This window comes from Crinia signifera, chromosome 6 (assembly GCF_055691185.1).
Source record: "Crinia signifera chromosome 6, ASM5569118v1, whole genome shotgun sequence".
Classification (NCBI taxonomy): Eukaryota; Metazoa; Chordata; class Amphibia; order Anura; family Myobatrachidae; genus Crinia; species Crinia signifera.
Genome location: NC_139222.1, coordinates 51,738,812 through 51,760,454, shown reverse-complemented (window position 1 = coordinate 51,760,454; position 21,643 = coordinate 51,738,812). Strand labels below are relative to the sequence as shown.

The following is a 21,643-nucleotide window of genomic DNA, read 5'->3' as shown; positions in this document are numbered from 1 at the left end:
TTCCAAATGTCTGTGCTGGCAATAAAAAGAAAAAGTTTCCAATTTAAATAGCTAGAGAATAAAAACAATTTGCCAGTAATGTGAAAAAACCTACAGCACCTGGTGTTCCCATGTGGTCTCCCACCCAAGTACTAACCAGGCCCAACACTGCTTAGCTTCCAAGATCAGACGAGATTGGGCCTATCCAATGTGGTATGGCTGTAGGTGAGTTAAAGCCACTTTTTTGCCCTCTTCTACTTCTATTACCAGGTAAGCTAATACAAAAGTTTCCTAACTGTATTGGCTTACTGAAAAAAATCATGTGTTGGTAATGTAAAAAGACCTACAGGACATGATATTAGCAGGGGGTCTTAAATTAAACTACAAAAGAGGCTCAACACTGTTTAGCTGCCAGAAGCAGATGGAATTGAGCCTAAACATTGTGGTAAGTCTTTAGGTGATGGCTATTGTGTCTGTTTGACCTCTTCCAAATGTCTGTGCTGGCAATAAAATGAAAAAGTTTCCAATATAAATAGCTAGAGAATAAAAACAATTTGCCAGTAATGTGAAAAAACCTACAGCAGCTGGTGTTCCCATGTGGTCTCCCACCCAAGTACTAACCAGGCTCAACACTGCTTAGCTTCCAAGATCAGACGAGATTGGGCCTATCCAATGTGGTATGGCTGTAGGTGAGACACAGGCACTTTTTTGCCCTCTTCTACTTCTATCACCAGGTAAGCTAATAAAAAAGTTTCCTAACTGTATTGGCTTACTGAAAAAAATCATGTGTTGGTAATGTAAAAAGACCTACAGGACATGATATTAGCAGGGGGTCTTAAATTAAACTACTAAAGAGGCTCAACACTGTTTAGCTGCCAAAAGCAGTTGGAATTGGGCCTAAACAGTGTGGTAAGTCTTTAGGTGATGGCTATTGTGTCTGTTTGACCTCTTACAAATGTCTGTACTGGCAATAAAAAGAAAAAGTTTCCAATTTAAATAGCTAGAGAATAAAAACAATTTGCCTGTAATGTGAAAAAACCTACAGCACCTGGTGTTCCCATGTGGTCTCAAACCCAAGTACTAACCAGGCCCAACACTGCTTAGCTTCCAAGATCAGACGAGATTGGGCCTATCCAATGTGGTATGGCTGTAGGTGAGATACAGGCACTTTTTTGCCCTCTTCTACTTCTATCACCAGGTAAGCTAATAAAAAAGTTTCCTAACTGTATTGGCTTACTGAAAAAAATCATGTGTTGGTAATGTAAAAAGACCTACAGGACATGATATTAGCAGGGGGTCTTAAATTAAACTACTAAAGAGGCTCAACACTGTTTAGCTGCCAAAAGCAGTTGGAATTGGGCCTAAAAAGTGTGATAAGTCTTTAGGTGATGGCTATTGTGTCTGTTTGACCTCTTCCACATGTCTGTACTGGCAATAAAAAGAAAAAGTTTCCAATTTAAATAGCTAGAGAATAAAAACAATTTGCCTGTAATGTGAAAAAACCTACAGCACCTGGTGTTCCCATGTGGTCTCCCACCCAAGTACTAACCAGGCCCAACACTGCTTAGCTTCCAAGATCAGACGAGATTGGGCCTATCCAATGTGGTATGGCTGTAGGTGAGATACAGGCACTTTTTTGCCCTCTTTTACTTCTATCACCAGGTAAGCTAATAAAAAAGTTTCCTAACTGTATTGGCTTACTGAAAAAAATCATGTGTTGGTAATGTAAAAAGACCTACAGGACATGATATTAGCAGGGGGTCTTAAATTAAACTACTAAAGAGGATCAACTCTGTTTAGCTGCCAAAAGCAGTTGGAATTGGGCCTAAACAGTGTGGTAAGTCTTTAGGTGATGGCTATTGTGTCTGTTTGACCTATTCCAAATGTCTGTACTGGCAATAAAAAGAAAAAGTTTCCAATTTAAATAGCTAGAGAATAAAAACAATTTGCCTGTAATGTGAAAAACCCTACAGCACCTGGTGTTCCCATGTGGTCTCCCACCCAATTACTAACCAGGCCCAACACTGCTTAGCTTCCAAGATCAGACGAGATTGGGCCTATCCAATGTGATATGGCTGTAGGTGAGATACAGGCACTTTTTTGCCCTCTTCTACTTCTATCACCAGGTAAGCTAATAAAAAAGTTTCCTAACTGTATTGGCTTACTGAAAAAAATCATGTGTTGGTAATGTAAAAAGACCTACAGGACATGATATTAGCAGGGGGTCTTAAATTAAACTACTAAAGAGGCTCAACACTGTTTAGCTGCCAAAAGCAGTTGGAATTGGGCCTAAACAGTGTGGTAAGTCTTTAGGTGATGGCTATTGTGTCTGTTTGACCTCTTCCAAATGTCTGTACTGGCAATAAAAAGAAAAAGTTTCCAATTTAAATCGCTAAAGAATAAAAACAATTTGCCTGTAATGTGAAAAAACCTACAGCACCTGGTGTTCCCATGTGGTCTCCCACCCAAGTACTAACCAGGCCCAACACTGCTTAGCTTCCAAGATCAGACGAGATTTGGCCTATCCAATGTGGTATGGCTGTAGGTGAGATACAGGCACTTTTTTGCCCTCTTCTACTTCTATCACCAGGTAAGCTAATAAAAAAGTTTCCTAACTGTATTGGCTTACTGAAAAAAATCATGTGTTGGTAATGTAAAAAGACCTACAGGACATGATATTAGCAGGGGGTCTTAAATTATACTGCTAAAGAGGCTCAACACTGTTTAGCTGCCAAAAGCAGTTGGAATTGGGCCTAAACAGTGTGGTAAGTCTTTAGGTGATGGCTATTGTGTCTGTTTGACCTCTTCCAAATGTCTGTACTGTCAATAAAAAGAAAAAGTTTCCAATTTAAATAGCTAGAAAATAAAAACAATTTGCCTGTAATGTGAAAAAACCTACAGCACCTGGTGTTCCCATGTGGTCTCCCACCCAAGTACTAACCAGGCACAACACTGCTTAGCTTCCAAGATCAGACGAGATTGGGCCTATCCAATGTGGTATGGCTGTAGGTGAGATACAGGCACTTTTTTGCCCTCTTCTACTTCTATCACCAGGTAAGCTAATACAAAAGTTTCCTAACTGTATTGGCTAACTGAAAAAAATCATGTGTTGGTAATGTAAAAAGACCTACAGGACATGATATTAGCAGGGGGTCTTAAATTAAACTACTAAAGAGGATCAACACTGTTTAGCTGCCAAAAGCAGTTGGAATTGGGCCTAAACAGTGTGGTAAGTCTTTAGGTGATGGCTATTGTGTCTGTTTGACCTCTTCCAAATGTCTGTGCTGGCAATAAAAAAATAAAGTTTCATATTTAAATAGCTAGAGAATAAAAACAATTTGCCAGTAATGTGAAAAAACCTACAGCACCTGGTGTTCCCATGTGGTCTCCCACCCAAGTACTAACCAGGCCCAACACTGCTTAGCTTCCAAGATCAGACGAGATTGGGCCTATCCAATGTGGTATGGCTGTAGGTGAGTCAAAGGCACTTTTTTGCCCTCTTCTACTTCTATCACCAGGTAAGCTAATACAAAAGTTTCCTAACTGTATTGGCTTACTGAAAAAAATCATGTGTTGGTAATGTAAAAAGACCTACAGGACATGATATTAGCAGGGGGTCTTAAATTAAACTACTAAAGAGGCTCAACACTGTTTAGCTGCCAAAAGCAGTTGGAATTGGGCCTAAACAGTGTGGTAAGTCTTTAGGTGATGGCTATTGTGTCTGTTTGACCTCTTCCAAATGTCTGTGCTGGCAATAAAAAGAAAAAGTTTCCTATTTAAATAGCTAGAGAATAAAAACAATTTGCCAGTAATGTGAAAAAACCTGCAGCACCTGGTGTTCCCATGTGGTCTCCCACCCAAGTACTAACCAGGCCCAACACTGCTTAGCTTCCAAGATCAGACGAGATTGGGCCTATCCAATGTGGTATGGCTGTAGGTGAGTTAAATCCACTTTTTTGCCCTCTTCTACTTCTATCACCAGGTAAGCTAATACAAAAGTTTCCTAACTGTATTGGCTTACTGAAAAAAATCATGTGTTGGTAATGTAAAAAGACCTACAGGACATGATATTAGCAGGGGGTCTTAAATTAAACTACAAAAGAGGCTCAACACTGTTTAGCTGCCAAAAGCAGTTGGAATTGAGACTAAACAGTGTGGTAAGTCTTTAGGTGATGGCTATTGTGTCTGTTTGACCTCTTACAAATGTCTGTGCTGGCAATAAAAAGAAAAAGTTTCCAATATAAATAGCTAGAGAATAAAAACAATTTGCCTGTAATGTGAAAAAACCCACAGCACCTGGTGTTCCCATGTGGTCTCCCACCCAATTACTAACCAGGCCCAACACTGCTTAGCTTCCAAGAACAGACGAGATTGGGCCTAACCAATGTGGTATGGCTGTAGGTGAAATACAGGCACTTTTTTGCCCTCTTCTACTTCTATCACCAGGTAAGCTAATAAAAAAGTTTCCTAACTGTATTGGCTTACTGAATAAAATCATGTGTTGGTAATGTAAAAAGACCTACAGGACATGATATTAGCAGGGGGTCTTAAATTAAACTACTAAAGAGGCTCAACACTGTTTAGCTGCCAAAAGCAGTTGGAATTGGGCCTAAACAGTGTGGTAAGTCTTTATGTGATGGCTATTGTGTCTGTTTGACCTCTTCCAAATGTCTGTACTGGCAATAAAAAGAAAAAGTTTCCAATTTAAATAGCTAGAGAATAAAAACAATTTGCCTGTAATGTGAAAAAACCTACAGCACCTGGTGTTCCCATGTGGTCTCCCACCCAAGTACTAACCAGGCCCAACACTGCTTAGCTTCCAAGATCAGACGAGATTGGGCCTATCCAATGTGGTATGGCTGTAGGTGAGTTAAAAGCACTTTTTTGCCCTCTTCTACTTCTATCACCAGGTAAGCTAATACAAAAGTTTCCTAACTGTATTGGCTTACTGAAAAAAATCATGTGTTGGTAAAGTAAAAAGACCTACAGGACATGATATTAGCAGGGGGTCTTAAATTAAACTACAAAAGAGGCTCAACACTGTTTAGCTGCCAAAAGCAGTTGGAATTGAGCCTAAACAGTGTGGTAAGTCTTTAGGTGATGGCTATTGTGTCTGTTTGACCTCTTCCAAATGTCTGTGCTGGCAATAAAAAGAAAAAGTTTCCAATTTAAATAGCTAGAGAATAAAAACAATTTGCCAGTAATGTGAAAAAACCTACAGCACCTGGTGTTCCCAGGTGGTCTCCCACCCAAGTACTAACCAGGCCCAACACTGCTTAGCTTCCAAGATCAGACGAGATTGGGCCTATCCAATGTGGTATGGCTGTAGGTGAGATACAGGCACTTTTTTGCCCTCTTCTACTTCTATCACCAGGTAAGCTAATAAAAAAGTTTCCTAACTGTATTGGCTTACTTAAAAAAAATCATGTGTTGGTAATGTAAAAAGACCTACAGGACATGATATTAGCAGGGGGTCTTAAATTAAACTACAAAAGAGGCTCAACACTGTTTAGCTGCCAGAAGCAGTTGGAATTGAGCCTAAACAGTGTGGTAAGTCTTTAGGTGATGGCTATTGTGTCTGTTTGACCTCTTCCAAATGTCTGTGCTGGCAATAAAAAGATAAAGTTTCATATTTAAATAGCTAGAGAATAAAAACAATTTGCCAGTAATGTGAAAAAACCTACAGCACCTGGTGTTCCCAGGTGGTCTCCCACCCTAGTACTAACCAGGCCCAACACTGCTTAGCTTCCAAGATCAGACGAGATTGGGCCTATCCAATGTGGTATGGCTGTAGGTGAGTCAAAGGCACTTTTTTGCCCTCTTCTACTTCTATCACCAGGTAAGCTAATACAAAAGTTTCCTAACTGTATTGGCTTACTGAAAAAAATCATGTGTTGGTAATGTAAAAAGACCTACAGGACATGATATTAGCAGGGGGTCTTAAATTAAACTACTAAAGAGGCTCAACACTGTTTAGCTGCCAAAAGCAGTTGGAATTGGGCCTAAACAGTGTTTATAAGTCTTTAGGTGATGGCTATTGTGTCTGTTTGACCTCTTCCAAATGTCTGTGCTGGCAATAAAAAGAAAAAGTTTCCTATTTAAATAGCTAGAGAATAAAAACAATTTGCCAGTAATGTGAAAAAACCTACAGCACCTGGTGTTCCCATGTGGTCTCCCACCCAAGTACTAACCAGGCCCAACACTGCTTAGCTTCCAAGATCAGACGAGATTGGGCCTATCCAATGTGGTATGGCTGTAGGTGAGTTAAAACCACTTTTTTGCCCTCTTCTACTTCTATCACCAGGTAAGCTAATACAAAAGTTTCCTAACTGTATTGGCTTACTGAAAAAAATCATGTGTTGGTAATGTAAAAAGACCTACAGGACATGATATTAGCAGGGGGTCTTAAATTAAACTACAAAAGAGGCTCAACACTGTTTAGCTGCCAAAAGCAGTTGGAATTGAGCCTAAACAGTGTGGTAAGTCTTTAGGTGATGGCTATTGTGTCTGTTTGACCTCTTCCAAATGTCTGTGCTGGCAATAAAAAGAAAAAGTTTCCAATATAAATAGCTAGAGAATAAAAACAATTTGCCTGTAATGTGAAAAAACCCACAGCACCTGGTGTTCCCATGTGGTCTACCACCCAATTACTAACCAGGCCCAACACTGCTTAGCTTCCAAGAACAGACGAGATTGGGCCTAACCAATGTGGTATGGCTGTAGGTGAAATACAGGCACTTTTTTGCCCTCTTCTACTTCTATCACCAGGTAAGCTAATAAAAAAGTTTCCTAAATGTATTGGCTTACTGAAAAAAATCATGTGTTGGTAATGTAAAAAGACCTACAGGACATGATATTAGCAGGGGGTCTTAAATTAAACTACTAAAGAGGCTCAACACTGTTTAGCTGCCAAAAGCAGTTGGAATTGGGCCTAAACAGTGTGGTAAGTCTTTATGTGATGGCTATTGTGTCTGTTTGACCTCTTCCAAATGTCTGTACTGGCAATAAAAAGAAAAAGTTTCCAATTTAAATAGCTAGAGAATAAAAACAATTTGCCTGTAATGTGAAAAAACCTACAGCACCTGGTGTTCCCATGTGGTCTCCCACCCAAGTACTAACCAGGCCAAACACTGCTTAGCTTCCAAGATCAGACGAGATTGGGCCTATCCAATGTGGTATGGCTGTAGGTGAGTTAAAAGCACTTTTTTGCCCTCTTCTACTTCTATCACTAGGTAAGCTAATACAAAAGTTTCCTAACTGTATTGGCTTACTGAAAAAAATCATGTGTTGGTAATGTAAAAAGACCTACAGGACATGATATTAGCAGGGGGTCTTAAATTAAACTACAAAAGAGGCTCAACACTGTTTAGCTGCCAAAAGCAGTTGGAATTGAGCCTAAACAGTGTGGTAAGTCTTTAGGTGATGGCTATTGTGTCTGTTTGACCTCTTCCAAATGTCTGTGCTGGCAATAAAAAGAAAAAGTTTCCAATTTAAATAGCTAGAGAATAAAAACAATTTGCCAGTAATGTGAAAAAACCTACAGCACCTGGTGTTCCCAGGTGGTCTCCCACCCAAGTACTAACCAGGCCCAACACTGCTTAGCTTCCAAGATCAGACGAGATTGGGCCTATCCAATGTGGTATGGCTGTAGGTGAGATACAGGCACTTTTTTGCCCTCTTCTACTTCTATCACCAGGTAAGCTAATAAAAAAGTTTCCTAACTGTATTGGCTTACTTAAAAAAAATCATGTGTTGGTAATGTAAAAAGACCTACAGGACATGATATTAGCAGGGGGTATTAAATTAAACTACTAAACAGGCTCAACACTGTTTAGCTGCCACAAGCAGTTGGAATTGGGCCTAAACAGTGTGGTAAGTCTTTAGGTGATGGCTATTGTGTCTGTTTGACCTCTTCCAAATGTCTGTACTGGCAATAAAAAGAAAAAGTTTCCAATTTAAATAGCTAGAGAATAAAAACAATTTGCCTGTAATGTGAAAAAACCTACAGCACCTGGTGTTCCCATGTGGTCTTCCACCCAAGTACTAACCAGGCCCAACACTGCTTAGCTTCCAAGATCAGACGAGATTGGGCCTATCCAATGTGATATGGCTGTAGGTGAAATACAGGCACTTTTTTGCCCTCTTCTACTTCTATCACCAGGTAAGCTAATAAAAAAGTTTCCTAACTGTATTGGCTTACTGAAAAAAATCATGTGTTGGTAATGTAAAAAGACCTACAGGACATGATATTAGCAGGGGGTCTTAAATTAAACTACTAAAGAGGCTCAACACTGTTTAGCTGCCAAAAGCAGTTGGAATTGGGCCTAAACAGTGTGGTAAGTCTTTAGGTGATGGCTATTGTGTCTGTTTGACCTCTTCCAAATGTCTGTACTGGCAATAAAAAGAAAAAGTTTCCAATTTAAATCGCTAGAGAATAAAAACAATTTGCCTGTAATGTGAAAAAACCTACAGCACCTGGTGTTCCCATGTGGTCTCCCACCCAAGTACTAACCAGGCCCAACACTGCTTAGCTTCCAAGATCAGACGAGATTGGGCCTATCCAATGTGGTATGGCTGTAGGTGAGATACAGGCACTTTTTTGCCCTCTTCTACTTCTATCACCAGGTAAGCTAATAAAAAAGTTTCCTAACTGTATTGGCTTACTGAAAAAAATCATGTGTTGGTAATGTAAAAAGACCTACAGGACATGATATTAGCAGGGGGTCTTAAATTAAACTACTAAACAGGCTCAACACTGTTTAGCTGCCAAAAGCAGTTGGAATTGGGCCTAAACAGTGTGGTAAGTCTTTAGGTGATGGCTATTGTGTCTGTTTAAACTCTTCCAAATGTCTGTACTGGCAATAAAAAGAAAAAGAAAAAGTTTCCAATTTAAATAGCTAGAGAATAAAAACAATTTGCCTGTAATGTGAAAAAACCTACAGCACCTGGTGTTCCCATGTGGTCTCCCACCCAAGTACTAACCAGGCCCAACACTGCTTAGCTTCCAAGTTCAGACGAGATTGGGCCTATCCAATGTGGTATGGCTGTAGGTGAGATACAGGCACTTTTTTGCCCTCTTCTACTTCTATCACCAGGTAAGCTAATACAAAAGTTTCCTAACTGTATTGGCTTACTGAAAAAAATCATGTGTTGGTAATGTAAAAAGACCTACAGGACATGATATTAGCAGGGGGTCTTAAATTAAACTACTAAAGAGGATCAACACTGTTTAGCTGCCAAAAGCAGTTGGAATTGGGCCTAAACAGTGTGGTAAGTCTTTAGGTGATGGCTATTGTGTCTGTTTGACCTCTTCCAAATGTCTGTGCTGGCAATAAAAAGATAAAGTTTCATATTTAAATAGCTAGAGAATAAAAACAATTTGCCAGTAATGTGAAAAAACCTACAGCACCTGGTGTTCCCATGTGGTCTCCCACCCAAGTACTAACCAGGCCCAACACTGCTTAGCTTCCAAGATCAGACGAGATTGGGCCTATCCAATGTGGTATGGCTGTAGGTGAGATACAGGCACTTTTTTGCCCTCTTCTACTTCTATCACCAGGTAAGCTAATACAAAAGTTTCCTAACTGTATTGGCTTACTGAAAAAAATCATGTGTTGGTAATGTAAAAAGACCTACAGGACATGATATTAGCAGGGGGTCTTAAATTAAACTACTAAAGAGGCTCAACACTGTTTAGCTGCCAAAAGCAGTTGGAATTGGGCCTAAACAGTGTGGTAAGTCTTTAGGTGATGGCTATTGTGTCTGTTTGACCTCTTCCAAATGTCTGTGCTGGCAATAAAAAGAAAAAGTTTCCAATTTAAATAGCTAGAGAATAAAAACAATTTGCCAGTAATGTGAAAAAACCTACAGCACCTGGTGTTCCCATGTGGTCGCCCACCCAAGTACTAACCAGGCCCAACACTGCTTAGCTTCCAAGATCAGACGAGATTGGGCCTATCCAATGTGGTATGGCTGTAGGTGAAATACAGGCACTTTTTTGCCCTCTTCTACTTCTATCACCAGGTAAGCTAATAAAAAAGTTTCCTAACTGTATTGGCTTACTGAAAAAAATCATGTGTTGGTAATGTAAAAAGACCTACAGGACATGATATTAGCAGGGGGTCTTAAATTAAACTACTAAAGAGGATCAACACTGTTTAGCTGCCAAAAGCAGTTGGAATTGGGCCTAAACAGTGTGGTAAGTCTTTAGGTGATGGCTATTGTGTCTGTTTGACCTCTTCCAAATGTCTGTACTGGCAATAAAAAGAAAAAGTTTACAATTTAAATAGCTAGAGAATAAAAACAATTTGCCAGTAATGTGAAAAAACCTACAGCACCTGGTGTTCCCAGGTGGTCTCCCACCCAAGTACTAACCAGGCCCAACACTGCTTAGCTTCCAAGATCAGACGAGATTGGGCCTATCCAATGTGGTATGGCTGTAGGTGAGATACAGGCACTTTTTTGCCCTCTTCTACTTCTATCACCAGGTAAGCTAATAAAAAAGTTTCCTAACTGTATTGGCTTACTTAAAAAAAATCATGTGTTGGTAATGTAAAAAGACCTACAGGACATGATATTAGCAGGGGGTATTAAATTAAACTACTAAACAGGCTCAACACTGTTTAGCTGCCACAAGCAGTTGGAATTGGGCCTAAACAGTGTGGTAAGTCTTTAGGTGATGGCTATTGTGTCTGTTTGACCTCTTCCAAATGTCTGTACTGGCAATAAAAAGAAAAAGTTTCCAATTTAAATAGCTAGAGAATAAAAACAATTTGCCTGTAATGTGAAAAAACCTACAGCACCTGGTGTTCCCATGTGGTCTTCCACCCAAGTACTAACCAGGCCCAACACTGCTTAGCTTCCAAGATCAGACGAGATTGGGCCTATCCAATGTGATATGGCTGTAGGTGAAATACAGGCACTTTTTTGCCCTCTTCTACTTCTATCACCAGGTAAGCTAATAAAAAAGTTTCCTAACTGTATTGGCTTACTGAAAAAAATCATGTGTTGGTAATGTAAAAAGACCTACAGGACATGATATTAGCAGGGGGTCTTAAATTAAACTACTAAAGAGGCTCAACACTGTTTAGCTGCCAAAAGCAGTTGGAATTGGGCCTAAACAGTGTGGTAAGTCTTTAGGTGATGGCTATTGTGTCTGTTTGACCTCTTCCAAATGTCTGTACTGGCAATAAAAAGAAAAAGTTTCCAATTTAAATCGCTAGAGAATAAAAACAATTTGCCTGTAATGTGAAAAAACCTACAGCACCTGGTGTTCCCATGTGGTCTCCCACCCAAGTACTAACCAGGCCCAACACTGCTTAGCTTCCAAGATCAGACGAGATTGGGCCTATCCAATGTGGTATGGCTGTAGGTGAGATACAGGCACTTTTTTGCCCTCTTCTACTTCTATCACCAGGTAAGCTAATAAAAAAGTTTCCTAACTGTATTGGCTTACTGAAAAAAATCATGTGTTGGTAATGTAAAAAGACCTACAGGACATGATATTAGCAGGGGGTCTTAAATTAAACTACTAAAGAGGCTCAACACTGTTTAGCTGCCAAAAGCAGTTGGAATTGGGCCTAAACAGTGTGGTAAGTCTTTAGGTGATGGCTATTGTGTCTGTTTGACCTCTTCCAAATGTCTGTGCTGGCAATAAAAAGAAAAAGTTTCCTATTTAAATAGCTAGAGAATAAAAAAAATTTGCCAGTAATGTGAAAAAACCTGCAGCACCTGGTGTTCCCATGTGGTCTCCCACCCAAGTACTAACCAGGCCCAACACTGCTTAGCTTCCAAGATCAGACGAGATTGGGCCTATCCAATGTGGTATGGCTGTAGGTGAGTTAAAGCCACTTTTTTGCCCTCTTCTACTTCTATCACCAGGTAAGCTAATACAAAAGTTTCCTAACTGTATTGGCTTACTGAAAAAAATCATGTGTTGGTAATGTAAAAAGACCTACAGGACATGATATTAGCAGGGGGTCTTAAATTAAACTACAAAAGAGGCTCAACACTGTTTAGCTGCCAAAAGCAGTTGGAATTGAGACTAAACAGTGTGGTAAGTCTTTAGGTGATGGCTATTGTGTCTGTTTGACCTCTTACAAATGTCTGTGCTGGCAATAAAAAGAAAAAGTTTCCAATATAAATAGCTAGAGAATAAAAACAATTTGCCTGTAATGTGAAAAAACCCACAGCACCTGGTGTTCCCATGTGGTCTCCCACCCAATTACTAACCAGGCCCAACACTGCTTAGCTTCCAAGAACAGACGAGATTGGGCCTAACCAATGTGGTATGGCTGTAGGTGAAATACAGGCACTTTTTTGCCCTCTTCTACTTCTATCACCAGGTAAGCTAATAAAAAAGTTTCCTAACTGTATTGGCTTACTGAATAAAATCATGTGTTGGTAATGTAAAAAGACCTACAGGACATGATATTAGCAGGGGGTCTTAAATTAAACTACTAAAGAGGCTCAACACTGTTTAGCTGCCAAAAGCAGTTGGAATTGGGCCTAAACAGTGTGGTAAGTCTTTATGTGATGGCTATTGTGTCTGTTTGACCTCTTCCAAATGTCTGTACTGGCAATAAAAAGAAAAAGTTTCCAATTTAAATAGCTAGAGAATAAAAACAATTTGCCTGTAATGTGAAAAAACCTACAGCACCTGGTGTTCCCATGTGGTCTCCCACCCAAGTACTAACCAGGCCCAACACTGCTTAGCTTCCAAGATCAGACGAGATTGGGCCTATCCAATGTGGTATGGCTGTAGGTGAGTTAAAAGCACTTTTTTGCCCTCTTCTACTTCTATCACCAGGTAAGCTAATACAAAAGTTTCCTAACTGTATTGGCTTACTGAAAAAAATCATGTGTTGGTAAAGTAAAAAGACCTACAGGACATGATATTAGCAGGGGGTCTTAAATTAAACTACAAAAGAGGCTCAACACTGTTTAGCTGCCAGAAGCAGTTGGAATTGAGCCTAAACAGTGTGGTAAGTCTTTAGGTGATGGCTATTGTGTCTGTTTGACCTCTTCCAAATGTCTGTGCTGGCAATAAAAAGATAAAGTTTCATATTTAAATAGCTAGAGAATAAAAACAATTTGCCAGTAATGTGAAAAAACCTACAGCACCTGGTGTTCCCAGGTGGTCTCCCACCCAAGTACTAACCAGGCCCAACACTGCTTAGCTTCCAAGATCAGACGAGATTGGGCCTATCCAATGTGGTATGGCTGTAGGTGAGTCAAAGGCACTTTTTTGCCCTCTTCTACTTCTATCACCAGGTAAGCTAATACAAAAGTTTCCTAACTGTATTGGCTTACTGAAAAAAATCATGTGTTGGTAATGTAAAAAGACCTACAGGACATGATATTAGCAGGGGGTCTTAAATTAAACTACTAAAGAGGCTCAACACTGTTTAGCTGCCAAAAGCAGTTGGAATTGGGCCTAAACAGTGTGGTAAGTCTTTAGGTGATGGCTATTGTGTCTGTTTGACCTCTTCCAAATGTCTGTGCTGGCAATAAAAAGAAAAGGTTTCCTATTTAAATAGCTAGAGAATAAAAACAATTTGCCAGTAATGTGAAAAAACCTACAGCACCTGGTGTTCCCATGTGGTCTCCCACCCAAGTACTAACCAGGCCCAACACTGCTTAGCTTCCAAGATCAGACGAGATTGGGCCTATCCAATGTGGTATGGCTGTAGGTGAGTTAAAACCACTTTTTTGCCCTCTTCTACTTCTATCACCAGGTAAGCTAATACAAAAGTTTCCTAACTGTATTGGCTTACTGAAAAAAATCATGTGTTGGTAATGTAAAAAGACCTACAGGACATGATATTAGCAGGGGGTCTTAAATTAAACTACAAAAGAGGCTCAACACTGTTTAGCTGCCAAAAGCAGTTGGAATTGAGCCTAAACAGTGTGGTAAGTCTTTAGGTGATGGCTATTGTGTCTGTTTGACCTCTTCCAAATGTCTGTGCTGGCAATAAAAAGAAAAAGTTTCCAATATAAATAGCTAGAGAATAAAAACAATTTGCCTGTAATGTGAAAAAACCCACAGCACCTGGTGTTCCCATGTGGTCTACCACCCAATTACTAACCAGGCCCAACACTGCTTAGCTTCCAAGAACAGACGAGATTGGGCCTAACCAATGTGGTATGGCTGTAGGTGAAATACAGGCACTTTTTTGCCCTCTTCTACTTCTATCACCAGGTAAGCTAATAAAAAAGTTTCCTAACTGTATTGGCTTACTGAAAAAAATCATGTGTTGGTAATGTAAAAAGACCTACAGGACATGATATTAGCAGGGGGTCTTAAATTAAACTACTAAAGAGGCTCAACACTGTTTAGCTGCCAAAAGCAGTTGGAATTGGGCCTAAACAGTGTGGTAAGTCTTTATGTGATGGCTATTGTGTCTGTTTGACCTCTTCCAAATGTCTGTACTGGCAATAAAAAGAAAAAGTTTCCAATTTAAATAGCTAGAGAATAAAAACAATTTGCCTGTAATGTGAAAAAACCTACAGCACCTGGTGTTCCCATGTGGTCTCCCACCCAAGTACTAACCAGGCCCAACACTGCTTAGCTTCCAAGATCAGACGAGATTGGGCCTATCCAATGTGGTATGGCTGTAGGTGAGTTAAAAGACACTTTTTTGCCCTCTTCTACTTCTATCACCAGGTAAGCTAATACAAAAGTTTCCTAACTGTATTGGCTTACTGAAAAAAATCATGTGTTGGTAATGTAAAAAGACCTACAGGACATGATATTAGCAGGGGGTCTTAAATTAAACTACAAAAGAGGCTCAACACTGTTTAGCTGCCAAAAGCAGTTGGAATTGAGCCTAAACAGTGTGGTAAGTCTTTAGGTGATGGCTATTGTGTCTGTTTGACCTCTTCCAAATGTCTGTGCTGGCAATAAAAAGAAAAAGTTTCCAATTTAAATAGCTAGAGAATAAAAACAATTTGCCAGTAATGTGAAAAAACCTACAGCACCTGGTGTTCCCAGGTGGTCTCCCACCCAAGTACTAACCAGGCCCAACACTGCTTAGCTTCCAAGATCAGACGAGATTGGGCCTATCCAATGTGGTATGGCTGTAGGTGAGATACAGGCACTTTTTTGCCCTCTTCTACTTCTATCACCAGGTAAGCTAATAAAAAAGTTTCCTAACTGTATTGGCTTACTTAAAAAAAATCATGTGTTGGTAATGTAAAAAGACCTACAGGACATGATATTAGCAGGGGGTATTAAATTAAACTACTAAACAGGCTCAACACTGTTTAGCTGCCACAAGCAGTTGGAATTGGGCCTAAACAGTGTGGTAAGTCTTTAGGTGATGGCTATTGTGTCTGTTTGACCTCTTCCAAATGTCTGTACTGGCAATAAAAAGAAAAAGTTTCCAATTTAAATAGCTAGAGAATAAAAACAATTTGCCTGTAATGTGAAAAAACCTACAGCACCTGGTGTTCCCATGTGGTCTTCCACCCAAGTACTAACCAGGCCCAACACTGCTTAGCTTCCAAGATCAGACGAGATTGGGCCTATCCAATGTGATATGGCTGTAGGTGAAATACAGGCACTTTTTTGCCCTCTTCTACTTCTATCACCAGGTAAGCTAATAAAAAAGTTTCCTAACTGTATTGGCTTACTGAAAAAAATCATGTGTTGGTAATGTAAAAAGACCTACAGGACATGATATTAGCAGGGGGTCTTAAATTAAACTACTAAAGAGGCTCAACACTGTTTAGCTGCCAAAAGCAGTTGGAATTGGGCCTAATCAGTGTGGTAAGTCTTTAGGTGATGGCTATTGTGTCTGTTTGACCTCTTCCAAATGTCTGTACTGGCAATAAAAAGAAAAAGTTTCCAATTTAAATCGCTAGAGAATAAAAACAATTTGCCTGTAATGTGAAAAAACCTACAGCACCTGGTGTTCCCATGTGGTCTCCCACCCAAGTACTAACCAGGCCCAACACTGCTTAGCTTCCAAGATCAGACGAGATTGGGCCTATCCAATGTGGTATGGCTGTAGGTGAGATACAGGCACTTTTTTGCCCTCTTCTACTTCTATCACCAGGTAAGCTAATAAAAAAGTTTCCTAACTGTATTGGCTTACTGAAAAAAATCATGTGTTGGTAATGTAAAAAGACCTACAGGACATGATATTAGCAGGGGGTCTTAAATTAAACTACTAAACAGGCTCAACACTGTTTAGCTGCCAAAAGCAGTTGGAATTGGGCCTAAACAGTGTGGTAAGTCTTTAGGTGATGGCTATTGTGTCTGTTTGACCTCTTCCAAATGTCTGTACTGGCAATAAAAAGAAAAAGAAAAAGTTTCCAATTTAAATAGCTAGAGAATAAAAACAATTTGCCTGTAATGTGAAAAAACCTACAGCACCTGGTGTTCCCATGTGGTCTCCCACCCAAGTACTAACCAGGCCCAACACTGCTTAGCTTCCAAGTTCAGACGAGATTGGGCCTATCCAATGTGGTATGGCTGTAGGTGAGATACAGGCACTTTTTTGCCCTCTTCTACTTCTATCACCAGGTAAGCTAATACAAAAGTTTCCTAACTGTATTGGCTTACTGAAAAAAATCATGTGTTGGTAATGTAAAAAGACCTACAGGACATGATATTAGCAGGGGGTCTTAAATTAAACTACTAAAGAGGATCAACACTGTTTAGCTGCCAAAAGCAGTTGGAATTGGGCCTAAACAGTGTGGTAAGTCTTTAGGTGATGGCTATTGTGTCTGTTTGACCTCTTCCAAATGTCTGTGCTGGCAATAAAAAGATAAAGTTTCATATTTAAATAGCTAGAGAATAAAAACAATTTGCCAGTAATGTGAAAAAACCTACAGCACCTGGTGTTCCCATGTGGTCTCCCACCCAAGTACTAACCAGGCCCAACACTGCTTAGCTTCCAAGATCAGACGAGATTGGGCCTATCCAATGTGGTATGGCTGTAGGTGAGATACAGGCACTTTTTTGCCCTCTTCTACTTCTATCACCAGGTAAGCTAATACAAAAGTTTCCTAACTGTATTGGCTTACTGAAAAAAATCATGTGTTGGTAATGTAAAAAGACCTACAGGACATGATATTAGCAGGGGGTCTTAAATTAAACTACTAAAGAGGCTCAACACTGTTTAGCTGCCAAAAGCAGTTGGAATTGGGCCTAAACAGTGTGGTAAGTCTTTAGGTGATGGCTATTGTGTCTGTTTGACCTCTTCCAAATGTCTGTGCTGGCAATAAAAAGAAAAAGTTTCCAATTTAAATAGCTAGAGAATAAAAACAATTTGCCAGTAATGTGAAAAAACCTACAGCACCTGGTGTTCCCATGTGGTCTCCCACCCAAGTACTAACCAGGCCCAACACTGCTTAGCTTCCAAGATCAGACGAGATTGGGCCTATCCAATGTGGTATGGCTGTAGGTGAAATACAGGCACTTTTTTGCCCTCTTCTACTTCTATCACCAGGTAAGCTAATAAAAAAGTTTCCTAACTGTATTGGCTTACTGAAAAAAATCATGTGTTGGTAATGTAAAAAGACCTACAGGACATGATATTAGCAGGGGGTCTTAAATTAAACTACTAAAGAGGCTCAACACTGTTTAGCTGCCAAAAGCAGTTGGAATTGGGCCTAAACAGTGTGGTAAGTCTTTAGGTGATGGCTATTGTGTCTGTTTGACCTCTTCCAAATGTCTGTACTGGCAATAAAAAGAAAAAGTTTCCAATTTAAATCGCTAGAGAATAAAAACAATTTGCCTGTAATGTGAAAAAACCTACAGCACCTGGTGTTCCCATGTGGTCTCCCACCCAAGTACTAACCAGGCCCAACACTGCTTAGCTTCCAAGATCAGACGAGATTGGGCCTATCCAATGTGGTATGGCTGTAGGTGAGATACAGGCACTTTTTTGCCCTCTTCTACTTCTATCACCAGGTAAGCTAATAAAAAAGTTTCCTAACTGTATTGGCTTACTGAAAAAAATCATGTGTTGGTAATGTAAAAAGACCTACAGGACATGATATTAGCAGGGGGTCTTAAATTAAACTACTAAACAGGCTCAACACTGTTTAGCTGCCAAAAGCAGTTGGAATTGGGCCTAAACAGTGTGGTAAGTCTTTAGGTGATGGCTATTGTGTCTGTTTGACCTCTTCCAAATGTCTGTACTGGCAATAAAAAGAAAAAGAAAAAGTTTCCAATTTAAATAGCTAGAGAATAAAAACAATTTGCCTGTAATGTGAAAAAACCTACAGCACCTGGTGTTCCCATGTGGTCTCCCACCCAAGTACTAACCAGGCCCAACACTGCTTAGCTTCCAAGTTCAGACGAGATTGGGCCTATCCAATGTGGTATGGCTGTAGGTGAGATACAGGCACTTTTTTGCCCTCTTCTACTTCTATCACCAGGTAAGCTAATACAAAAGTTTCCTAACTGTATTGGCTTACTGAAAAAAATCATGTGTTGGTAATGTAAAAAGACCTACAGGACATGATATTAGCAGGGGGTCTTAAATTAAACTACTAAAGAGGATCAACACTGTTTAGCTGCCAAAAGCAGTTGGAATTGGGCCTAAACAGTGTGGTAAGTCTTTAGGTGATGGCTATTGTGTCTGTTTGACCTCTTCCAAATGTCTGTGCTGGCAATAAAAAGATAAAGTTTCATATTTAAATAGCTAGAGAATAAAAACAATTTGCCAGTAATGTGAAAAAACCTACAGCACCTGGTGTTCCCATGTGGTCTCCCACCCAAGTACTAACCAGGCCCAACACTGCTTAGCTTCCAAGATCAGACGAGATTGGGCCTATCCAATGTGGTATGGCTGTAGGTGAGATACAGGCACTTTTTTGCCCTCTTCTACTTCTATCACCAGGTAAGCTAATACAAAAGTTTCCTAACTGTATTGGCTTACTGAAAAAAATCATGTGTTGGTAATGTAAAAAGACCTACAGGACATGATATTAGCAGGGGGTCTTAAATTAAACTACTAAAGAGGCTCAACACTGTTTAGCTGCCAAAAGCAGTTGGAATTGGGCCTAAACAGTGTGGTAAGTCTTTAGGTGATGGCTATTGTGTCTGTTTGACCTCTTCCAAATGTCTGTGCTGGCAATAAAAAGAAAAAGTTTCCAATTTAAATAGCTAGAGAATAAAAACAATTTGCCAGTAATGTGAAAAAACCTACAGCACCTGGTGTTCCCATGTGGTCTCCCACCCAAGTACTAACCAGGCCCAACACTGCTTAGCTTCCAAGATCAGACGAGATTGGGCCTATCCAATGTGGTATGGCTGTAGGTGAAATACAGGCACTTTTTTGCCCTCTTCTACTTCTATCACCAGGTAAGCTAATAAAAAAGTTTCCTAACTGTATTGGCTTACTGAAAAAAATCATGTGTTGGTAATGTAAAAAGACCTACAGGACATGATATTAGCAGGGGGTCTTAAATTAAACTACTAAAGAGGATCAACACTGTTTAGCTGCCAAAAGCAGTTGGAATTGGGCCTAAACAGTGTGGTAAGTCTTTAGGTGATGGCTATTGTGTCTGTTTGACCTCTTCCAAATGTCTGTGCTGGCAATAAAAAGAAAAAGTTTCCAATTTAAATAGCTAGAGAATAAAAACAATTTGCCAGTAATGTGAAAAAACCTACAGCACCTGGTGTTCCCATGTGGTCTCTCACCCAAGTACTAACCAGGCCCAACACTGCTTAGCTTCCAAGATCACACGAGATTGGGCCTATCCAATGTGGTATGGCTGTAGGTGAGTTAAAAGCACTTTTTTGCCCTCTTCTACTTCTATCACCAGGTAAGCAAATACAAAAGTTTCCTAACTGTATTGGCTTACTGAAAAAAATCATGTGTTGGTAATGTAAAAAGACCTACAGGACATGATATTAGCAGGGGGTCTTAAATTAAACTACAAAAGAGGCTCAACAATGTTTAGCTGCCAAAAGCAGTTGGAATTGAGCCTAAACAGTGTGGTAAGTCTTTAGGTGATGGCTATTGTGTCTGTTTGACCTCTTCCAAATGTCTGTGCTGGCAATAAAAAGAAAAAGTTTCCAATTTAAATAGCTAGAGAATAAAAACAATTTGCCAGTAATGTGAAAAAACCTACAGCACCTGGTGTTCCCATGTGGTCTCCCACCCAAGTACTAACCAGGCCCAACACTGCTTAGCTTCCAAGATCACACGAGATTGGGCCTATCCAATGTGGTATGGCTGTAGGTGAGTTAAAAGCACTTTTTTGCCCTCTTCTACTTCTATCACCAGGTAAGCTAATACAAAAGTTTCCTAACTGTATTGGCTTACTGAAAAAAATCATGTGTTGGTAATGTAAAAAGACCTACAGGACATGATATTAGCAGGGGGTCTTAAATTAAACTACAAAAGAGGCTCAACAATGTTTAGCTGCCAAAAGCAGTTGGCATTGAGCCTAAACAGTGTGGTAAGTCTTTAGGTGATGGCTATTGTGTCTGTTTGACCTCTTCCAAATGTCTGTGCTGGCAATAAAAAGAAAAAGTTTCCAATTTAAATAGCTAGAGAATAAAAACAATTTGCCAGTAATGTGAAAAAACCTACAGCACCTGGTGTTCCCAGGTGGTCTCCCACCCAAGTACTAACCAGGCCCAACACTGCTTAGCTTCCAAGATCAGACGAAATTGGGCCTATCCAATGTGGTATGGCTGTAGGTGAGATACAGGCACTTTTTTGCCCTCTTCTACTTCTATCACCAGGTAAGCTAATAAAAAAGTTTCCTAACTGTATTGGCTTACTTAAAAAAAATCATGTGTTGGTAATGTAAAAAGACCTACAGGACATGATATTAGCAGGGGGTCTTAAATTAAACTACTAAACAGGCTCAACACTGTTTAGCTGCCAAAAGCAGTTGGAATTGGGCCTAAACAGTGTGGTAAGTCTTTAGGTGATGGCTATTGTGTCTGTTTGACCTCTTCCAAATGTCTGTACTGGCAATAAAAAGAAAAAGTTTCCAATTTAAATAGCTAGAGAATAAAAACAATTTGCCAGTAATGTGAAAAAACCTACAGCACCTGGTGTTCCCATGTGGTCTCCCACCCAAGTACTAACCAGGCACAACACTGCTTAGCTTCCAAGATCAGACGAGATTGGGCCTATCCAATGTGGTATGGCTGTAGGTGAGATACAGGCACTTTTTTGCCCTCTTCTACTTCTATCACCAGGTAAGCTAATACAAAAGTTTCCTAACTGTATTGGCTTACTGAAAAAAATCATGTGTTGGTAATGTAAAAAGACCTACAGGACATGATATTAGCAGGGGGTCTTAAATTAAACTACAAAAGAGGCTCAACACTGTTAAGCTGCCAAAAGCAGTTGGAATTGAGCCTAAACAGTGTGGTAAGTCTTTAGGTGATGGCTAGTGTCTCTGTTTGACCTCTTACAAATGTCTGTGCTGGCAATAAAAAGAAATCGTTTCCAATATAAATAGCTAGAGAATAAAAACAATTTGCCAGTAATGTGAAAAAACCTACAGCACCTGGTGTTCCCAGGTGGTCTCCCACCCAAGTACTAACCAGGCCCAACACTGCTTAGCTTCCAAGATCAGACGAGATTGGGCCTATACAATGTGGTATGGCTGTAGGTGAGATACAGGCTCTTTTTTGCCCTCTTCTACTTCTATCACCAGGTAAGCTAATAAAAAAGTTTCCTAA

The 21,643-nt window shown here is 39.9% G+C and overlaps 40 non-coding genes and 7 pseudogenes across 40 annotated transcripts; all 47 read right to left on the bottom strand.

Moving 5' to 3' along the window:
- Nucleotides 1-87: 87 nt before the first annotated feature.
- On the bottom strand, nt 88-206 carry LOC146010688 (5S ribosomal RNA). Its single transcript, XR_014444864.1, has one exon. It is a non-coding gene; the product is annotated as a 5S ribosomal RNA (ribosomal RNA).
- A 345-nt stretch (nt 207-551) lies between these two features.
- On the bottom strand, nt 552-670 carry LOC146011037 (5S ribosomal RNA; annotated as a pseudogene).
- Nucleotides 671-1,015: 345 nt separating this feature from the next.
- On the bottom strand, nt 1,016-1,134 carry LOC146011108 (5S ribosomal RNA; annotated as a pseudogene).
- A 345-nt stretch (nt 1,135-1,479) lies between these two features.
- LOC146010676 (5S ribosomal RNA) lies at nt 1,480-1,598 on the bottom strand. Its single transcript, XR_014444863.1, has one exon. It is a non-coding gene; the product is annotated as a 5S ribosomal RNA (ribosomal RNA).
- Nucleotides 1,599-1,943: 345 nt separating this feature from the next.
- Nucleotides 1,944-2,062, bottom strand: LOC146010955 (5S ribosomal RNA; annotated as a pseudogene).
- Nucleotides 2,063-2,407: 345 nt separating this feature from the next.
- On the bottom strand, nt 2,408-2,526 carry LOC146016071 (5S ribosomal RNA). The gene has a single exon (XR_014448973.1). It is a non-coding gene; the product is annotated as a 5S ribosomal RNA (ribosomal RNA).
- A 345-nt stretch (nt 2,527-2,871) lies between these two features.
- On the bottom strand, nt 2,872-2,990 carry LOC146016718 (5S ribosomal RNA). Its single transcript, XR_014449600.1, has one exon. It is a non-coding gene; the product is annotated as a 5S ribosomal RNA (ribosomal RNA).
- A 345-nt stretch (nt 2,991-3,335) lies between these two features.
- LOC146010665 (5S ribosomal RNA) lies at nt 3,336-3,454 on the bottom strand. The gene has a single exon (XR_014444862.1). It is a non-coding gene; the product is annotated as a 5S ribosomal RNA (ribosomal RNA).
- Nucleotides 3,455-3,799: 345 nt separating this feature from the next.
- Nucleotides 3,800-3,918, bottom strand: LOC146015804 (5S ribosomal RNA). The gene has a single exon (XR_014448713.1). It is a non-coding gene; the product is annotated as a 5S ribosomal RNA (ribosomal RNA).
- A 345-nt stretch (nt 3,919-4,263) lies between these two features.
- Nucleotides 4,264-4,382, bottom strand: LOC146011100 (5S ribosomal RNA; annotated as a pseudogene).
- A 345-nt stretch (nt 4,383-4,727) lies between these two features.
- Nucleotides 4,728-4,846, bottom strand: LOC146010653 (5S ribosomal RNA). Its single transcript, XR_014444861.1, has one exon. It is a non-coding gene; the product is annotated as a 5S ribosomal RNA (ribosomal RNA).
- Nucleotides 4,847-5,191: 345 nt separating this feature from the next.
- On the bottom strand, nt 5,192-5,310 carry LOC146013682 (5S ribosomal RNA). Its single transcript, XR_014446653.1, has one exon. It is a non-coding gene; the product is annotated as a 5S ribosomal RNA (ribosomal RNA).
- Nucleotides 5,311-5,656: 346 nt separating this feature from the next.
- On the bottom strand, nt 5,657-5,775 carry LOC146011571 (5S ribosomal RNA). The gene has a single exon (XR_014444956.1). It is a non-coding gene; the product is annotated as a 5S ribosomal RNA (ribosomal RNA).
- A 346-nt stretch (nt 5,776-6,121) lies between these two features.
- Nucleotides 6,122-6,240, bottom strand: LOC146010640 (5S ribosomal RNA). The gene has a single exon (XR_014444859.1). It is a non-coding gene; the product is annotated as a 5S ribosomal RNA (ribosomal RNA).
- Nucleotides 6,241-6,585: 345 nt separating this feature from the next.
- On the bottom strand, nt 6,586-6,704 carry LOC146011343 (5S ribosomal RNA; annotated as a pseudogene).
- Nucleotides 6,705-7,049: 345 nt separating this feature from the next.
- On the bottom strand, nt 7,050-7,168 carry LOC146016668 (5S ribosomal RNA). Its single transcript, XR_014449551.1, has one exon. It is a non-coding gene; the product is annotated as a 5S ribosomal RNA (ribosomal RNA).
- A 345-nt stretch (nt 7,169-7,513) lies between these two features.
- On the bottom strand, nt 7,514-7,632 carry LOC146013670 (5S ribosomal RNA). Its single transcript, XR_014446642.1, has one exon. It is a non-coding gene; the product is annotated as a 5S ribosomal RNA (ribosomal RNA).
- Nucleotides 7,633-7,978: 346 nt separating this feature from the next.
- LOC146016820 (5S ribosomal RNA) lies at nt 7,979-8,097 on the bottom strand. Its single transcript, XR_014449699.1, has one exon. It is a non-coding gene; the product is annotated as a 5S ribosomal RNA (ribosomal RNA).
- A 345-nt stretch (nt 8,098-8,442) lies between these two features.
- LOC146010629 (5S ribosomal RNA) lies at nt 8,443-8,561 on the bottom strand. Its single transcript, XR_014444858.1, has one exon. It is a non-coding gene; the product is annotated as a 5S ribosomal RNA (ribosomal RNA).
- Nucleotides 8,562-8,912: 351 nt separating this feature from the next.
- On the bottom strand, nt 8,913-9,031 carry LOC146011828 (5S ribosomal RNA). The gene has a single exon (XR_014445013.1). It is a non-coding gene; the product is annotated as a 5S ribosomal RNA (ribosomal RNA).
- Nucleotides 9,032-9,376: 345 nt separating this feature from the next.
- On the bottom strand, nt 9,377-9,495 carry LOC146010618 (5S ribosomal RNA). The gene has a single exon (XR_014444857.1). It is a non-coding gene; the product is annotated as a 5S ribosomal RNA (ribosomal RNA).
- Nucleotides 9,496-9,840: 345 nt separating this feature from the next.
- On the bottom strand, nt 9,841-9,959 carry LOC146014014 (5S ribosomal RNA). The gene has a single exon (XR_014446974.1). It is a non-coding gene; the product is annotated as a 5S ribosomal RNA (ribosomal RNA).
- A 345-nt stretch (nt 9,960-10,304) lies between these two features.
- On the bottom strand, nt 10,305-10,423 carry LOC146013658 (5S ribosomal RNA). The gene has a single exon (XR_014446630.1). It is a non-coding gene; the product is annotated as a 5S ribosomal RNA (ribosomal RNA).
- Nucleotides 10,424-10,769: 346 nt separating this feature from the next.
- LOC146016819 (5S ribosomal RNA) lies at nt 10,770-10,888 on the bottom strand. The gene has a single exon (XR_014449698.1). It is a non-coding gene; the product is annotated as a 5S ribosomal RNA (ribosomal RNA).
- A 345-nt stretch (nt 10,889-11,233) lies between these two features.
- LOC146010606 (5S ribosomal RNA) lies at nt 11,234-11,352 on the bottom strand. Its single transcript, XR_014444856.1, has one exon. It is a non-coding gene; the product is annotated as a 5S ribosomal RNA (ribosomal RNA).
- A 345-nt stretch (nt 11,353-11,697) lies between these two features.
- Nucleotides 11,698-11,816, bottom strand: LOC146015802 (5S ribosomal RNA). Its single transcript, XR_014448712.1, has one exon. It is a non-coding gene; the product is annotated as a 5S ribosomal RNA (ribosomal RNA).
- A 345-nt stretch (nt 11,817-12,161) lies between these two features.
- On the bottom strand, nt 12,162-12,280 carry LOC146011099 (5S ribosomal RNA; annotated as a pseudogene).
- A 345-nt stretch (nt 12,281-12,625) lies between these two features.
- On the bottom strand, nt 12,626-12,744 carry LOC146010595 (5S ribosomal RNA). The gene has a single exon (XR_014444855.1). It is a non-coding gene; the product is annotated as a 5S ribosomal RNA (ribosomal RNA).
- A 345-nt stretch (nt 12,745-13,089) lies between these two features.
- On the bottom strand, nt 13,090-13,208 carry LOC146013647 (5S ribosomal RNA). The gene has a single exon (XR_014446619.1). It is a non-coding gene; the product is annotated as a 5S ribosomal RNA (ribosomal RNA).
- Nucleotides 13,209-13,553: 345 nt separating this feature from the next.
- On the bottom strand, nt 13,554-13,672 carry LOC146010583 (5S ribosomal RNA). Its single transcript, XR_014444854.1, has one exon. It is a non-coding gene; the product is annotated as a 5S ribosomal RNA (ribosomal RNA).
- A 345-nt stretch (nt 13,673-14,017) lies between these two features.
- LOC146011341 (5S ribosomal RNA) lies at nt 14,018-14,136 on the bottom strand (annotated as a pseudogene).
- Nucleotides 14,137-14,481: 345 nt separating this feature from the next.
- On the bottom strand, nt 14,482-14,600 carry LOC146010571 (5S ribosomal RNA). The gene has a single exon (XR_014444853.1). It is a non-coding gene; the product is annotated as a 5S ribosomal RNA (ribosomal RNA).
- Nucleotides 14,601-14,946: 346 nt separating this feature from the next.
- On the bottom strand, nt 14,947-15,065 carry LOC146013636 (5S ribosomal RNA). Its single transcript, XR_014446608.1, has one exon. It is a non-coding gene; the product is annotated as a 5S ribosomal RNA (ribosomal RNA).
- Nucleotides 15,066-15,411: 346 nt separating this feature from the next.
- On the bottom strand, nt 15,412-15,530 carry LOC146016818 (5S ribosomal RNA). Its single transcript, XR_014449697.1, has one exon. It is a non-coding gene; the product is annotated as a 5S ribosomal RNA (ribosomal RNA).
- A 345-nt stretch (nt 15,531-15,875) lies between these two features.
- Nucleotides 15,876-15,994, bottom strand: LOC146010560 (5S ribosomal RNA). The gene has a single exon (XR_014444852.1). It is a non-coding gene; the product is annotated as a 5S ribosomal RNA (ribosomal RNA).
- Nucleotides 15,995-16,345: 351 nt separating this feature from the next.
- Nucleotides 16,346-16,464, bottom strand: LOC146011816 (5S ribosomal RNA). The gene has a single exon (XR_014445002.1). It is a non-coding gene; the product is annotated as a 5S ribosomal RNA (ribosomal RNA).
- Nucleotides 16,465-16,809: 345 nt separating this feature from the next.
- Nucleotides 16,810-16,928, bottom strand: LOC146010548 (5S ribosomal RNA). The gene has a single exon (XR_014444851.1). It is a non-coding gene; the product is annotated as a 5S ribosomal RNA (ribosomal RNA).
- Nucleotides 16,929-17,273: 345 nt separating this feature from the next.
- LOC146010536 (5S ribosomal RNA) lies at nt 17,274-17,392 on the bottom strand. Its single transcript, XR_014444850.1, has one exon. It is a non-coding gene; the product is annotated as a 5S ribosomal RNA (ribosomal RNA).
- Nucleotides 17,393-17,737: 345 nt separating this feature from the next.
- Nucleotides 17,738-17,856, bottom strand: LOC146010523 (5S ribosomal RNA). Its single transcript, XR_014444848.1, has one exon. It is a non-coding gene; the product is annotated as a 5S ribosomal RNA (ribosomal RNA).
- A 351-nt stretch (nt 17,857-18,207) lies between these two features.
- On the bottom strand, nt 18,208-18,326 carry LOC146011804 (5S ribosomal RNA). The gene has a single exon (XR_014444990.1). It is a non-coding gene; the product is annotated as a 5S ribosomal RNA (ribosomal RNA).
- A 345-nt stretch (nt 18,327-18,671) lies between these two features.
- LOC146010512 (5S ribosomal RNA) lies at nt 18,672-18,790 on the bottom strand. The gene has a single exon (XR_014444847.1). It is a non-coding gene; the product is annotated as a 5S ribosomal RNA (ribosomal RNA).
- A 345-nt stretch (nt 18,791-19,135) lies between these two features.
- On the bottom strand, nt 19,136-19,254 carry LOC146010500 (5S ribosomal RNA). Its single transcript, XR_014444846.1, has one exon. It is a non-coding gene; the product is annotated as a 5S ribosomal RNA (ribosomal RNA).
- Nucleotides 19,255-19,599: 345 nt separating this feature from the next.
- On the bottom strand, nt 19,600-19,718 carry LOC146017519 (5S ribosomal RNA). Its single transcript, XR_014450388.1, has one exon. It is a non-coding gene; the product is annotated as a 5S ribosomal RNA (ribosomal RNA).
- Nucleotides 19,719-20,063: 345 nt separating this feature from the next.
- LOC146015028 (5S ribosomal RNA) lies at nt 20,064-20,182 on the bottom strand. The gene has a single exon (XR_014447962.1). It is a non-coding gene; the product is annotated as a 5S ribosomal RNA (ribosomal RNA).
- Nucleotides 20,183-20,527: 345 nt separating this feature from the next.
- LOC146014632 (5S ribosomal RNA) lies at nt 20,528-20,646 on the bottom strand. Its single transcript, XR_014447580.1, has one exon. It is a non-coding gene; the product is annotated as a 5S ribosomal RNA (ribosomal RNA).
- Nucleotides 20,647-20,992: 346 nt separating this feature from the next.
- On the bottom strand, nt 20,993-21,111 carry LOC146016717 (5S ribosomal RNA). The gene has a single exon (XR_014449599.1). It is a non-coding gene; the product is annotated as a 5S ribosomal RNA (ribosomal RNA).
- A 345-nt stretch (nt 21,112-21,456) lies between these two features.
- Nucleotides 21,457-21,575, bottom strand: LOC146013985 (5S ribosomal RNA). Its single transcript, XR_014446945.1, has one exon. It is a non-coding gene; the product is annotated as a 5S ribosomal RNA (ribosomal RNA).
- Nucleotides 21,576-21,643: the final 68 nt, after the last annotated feature.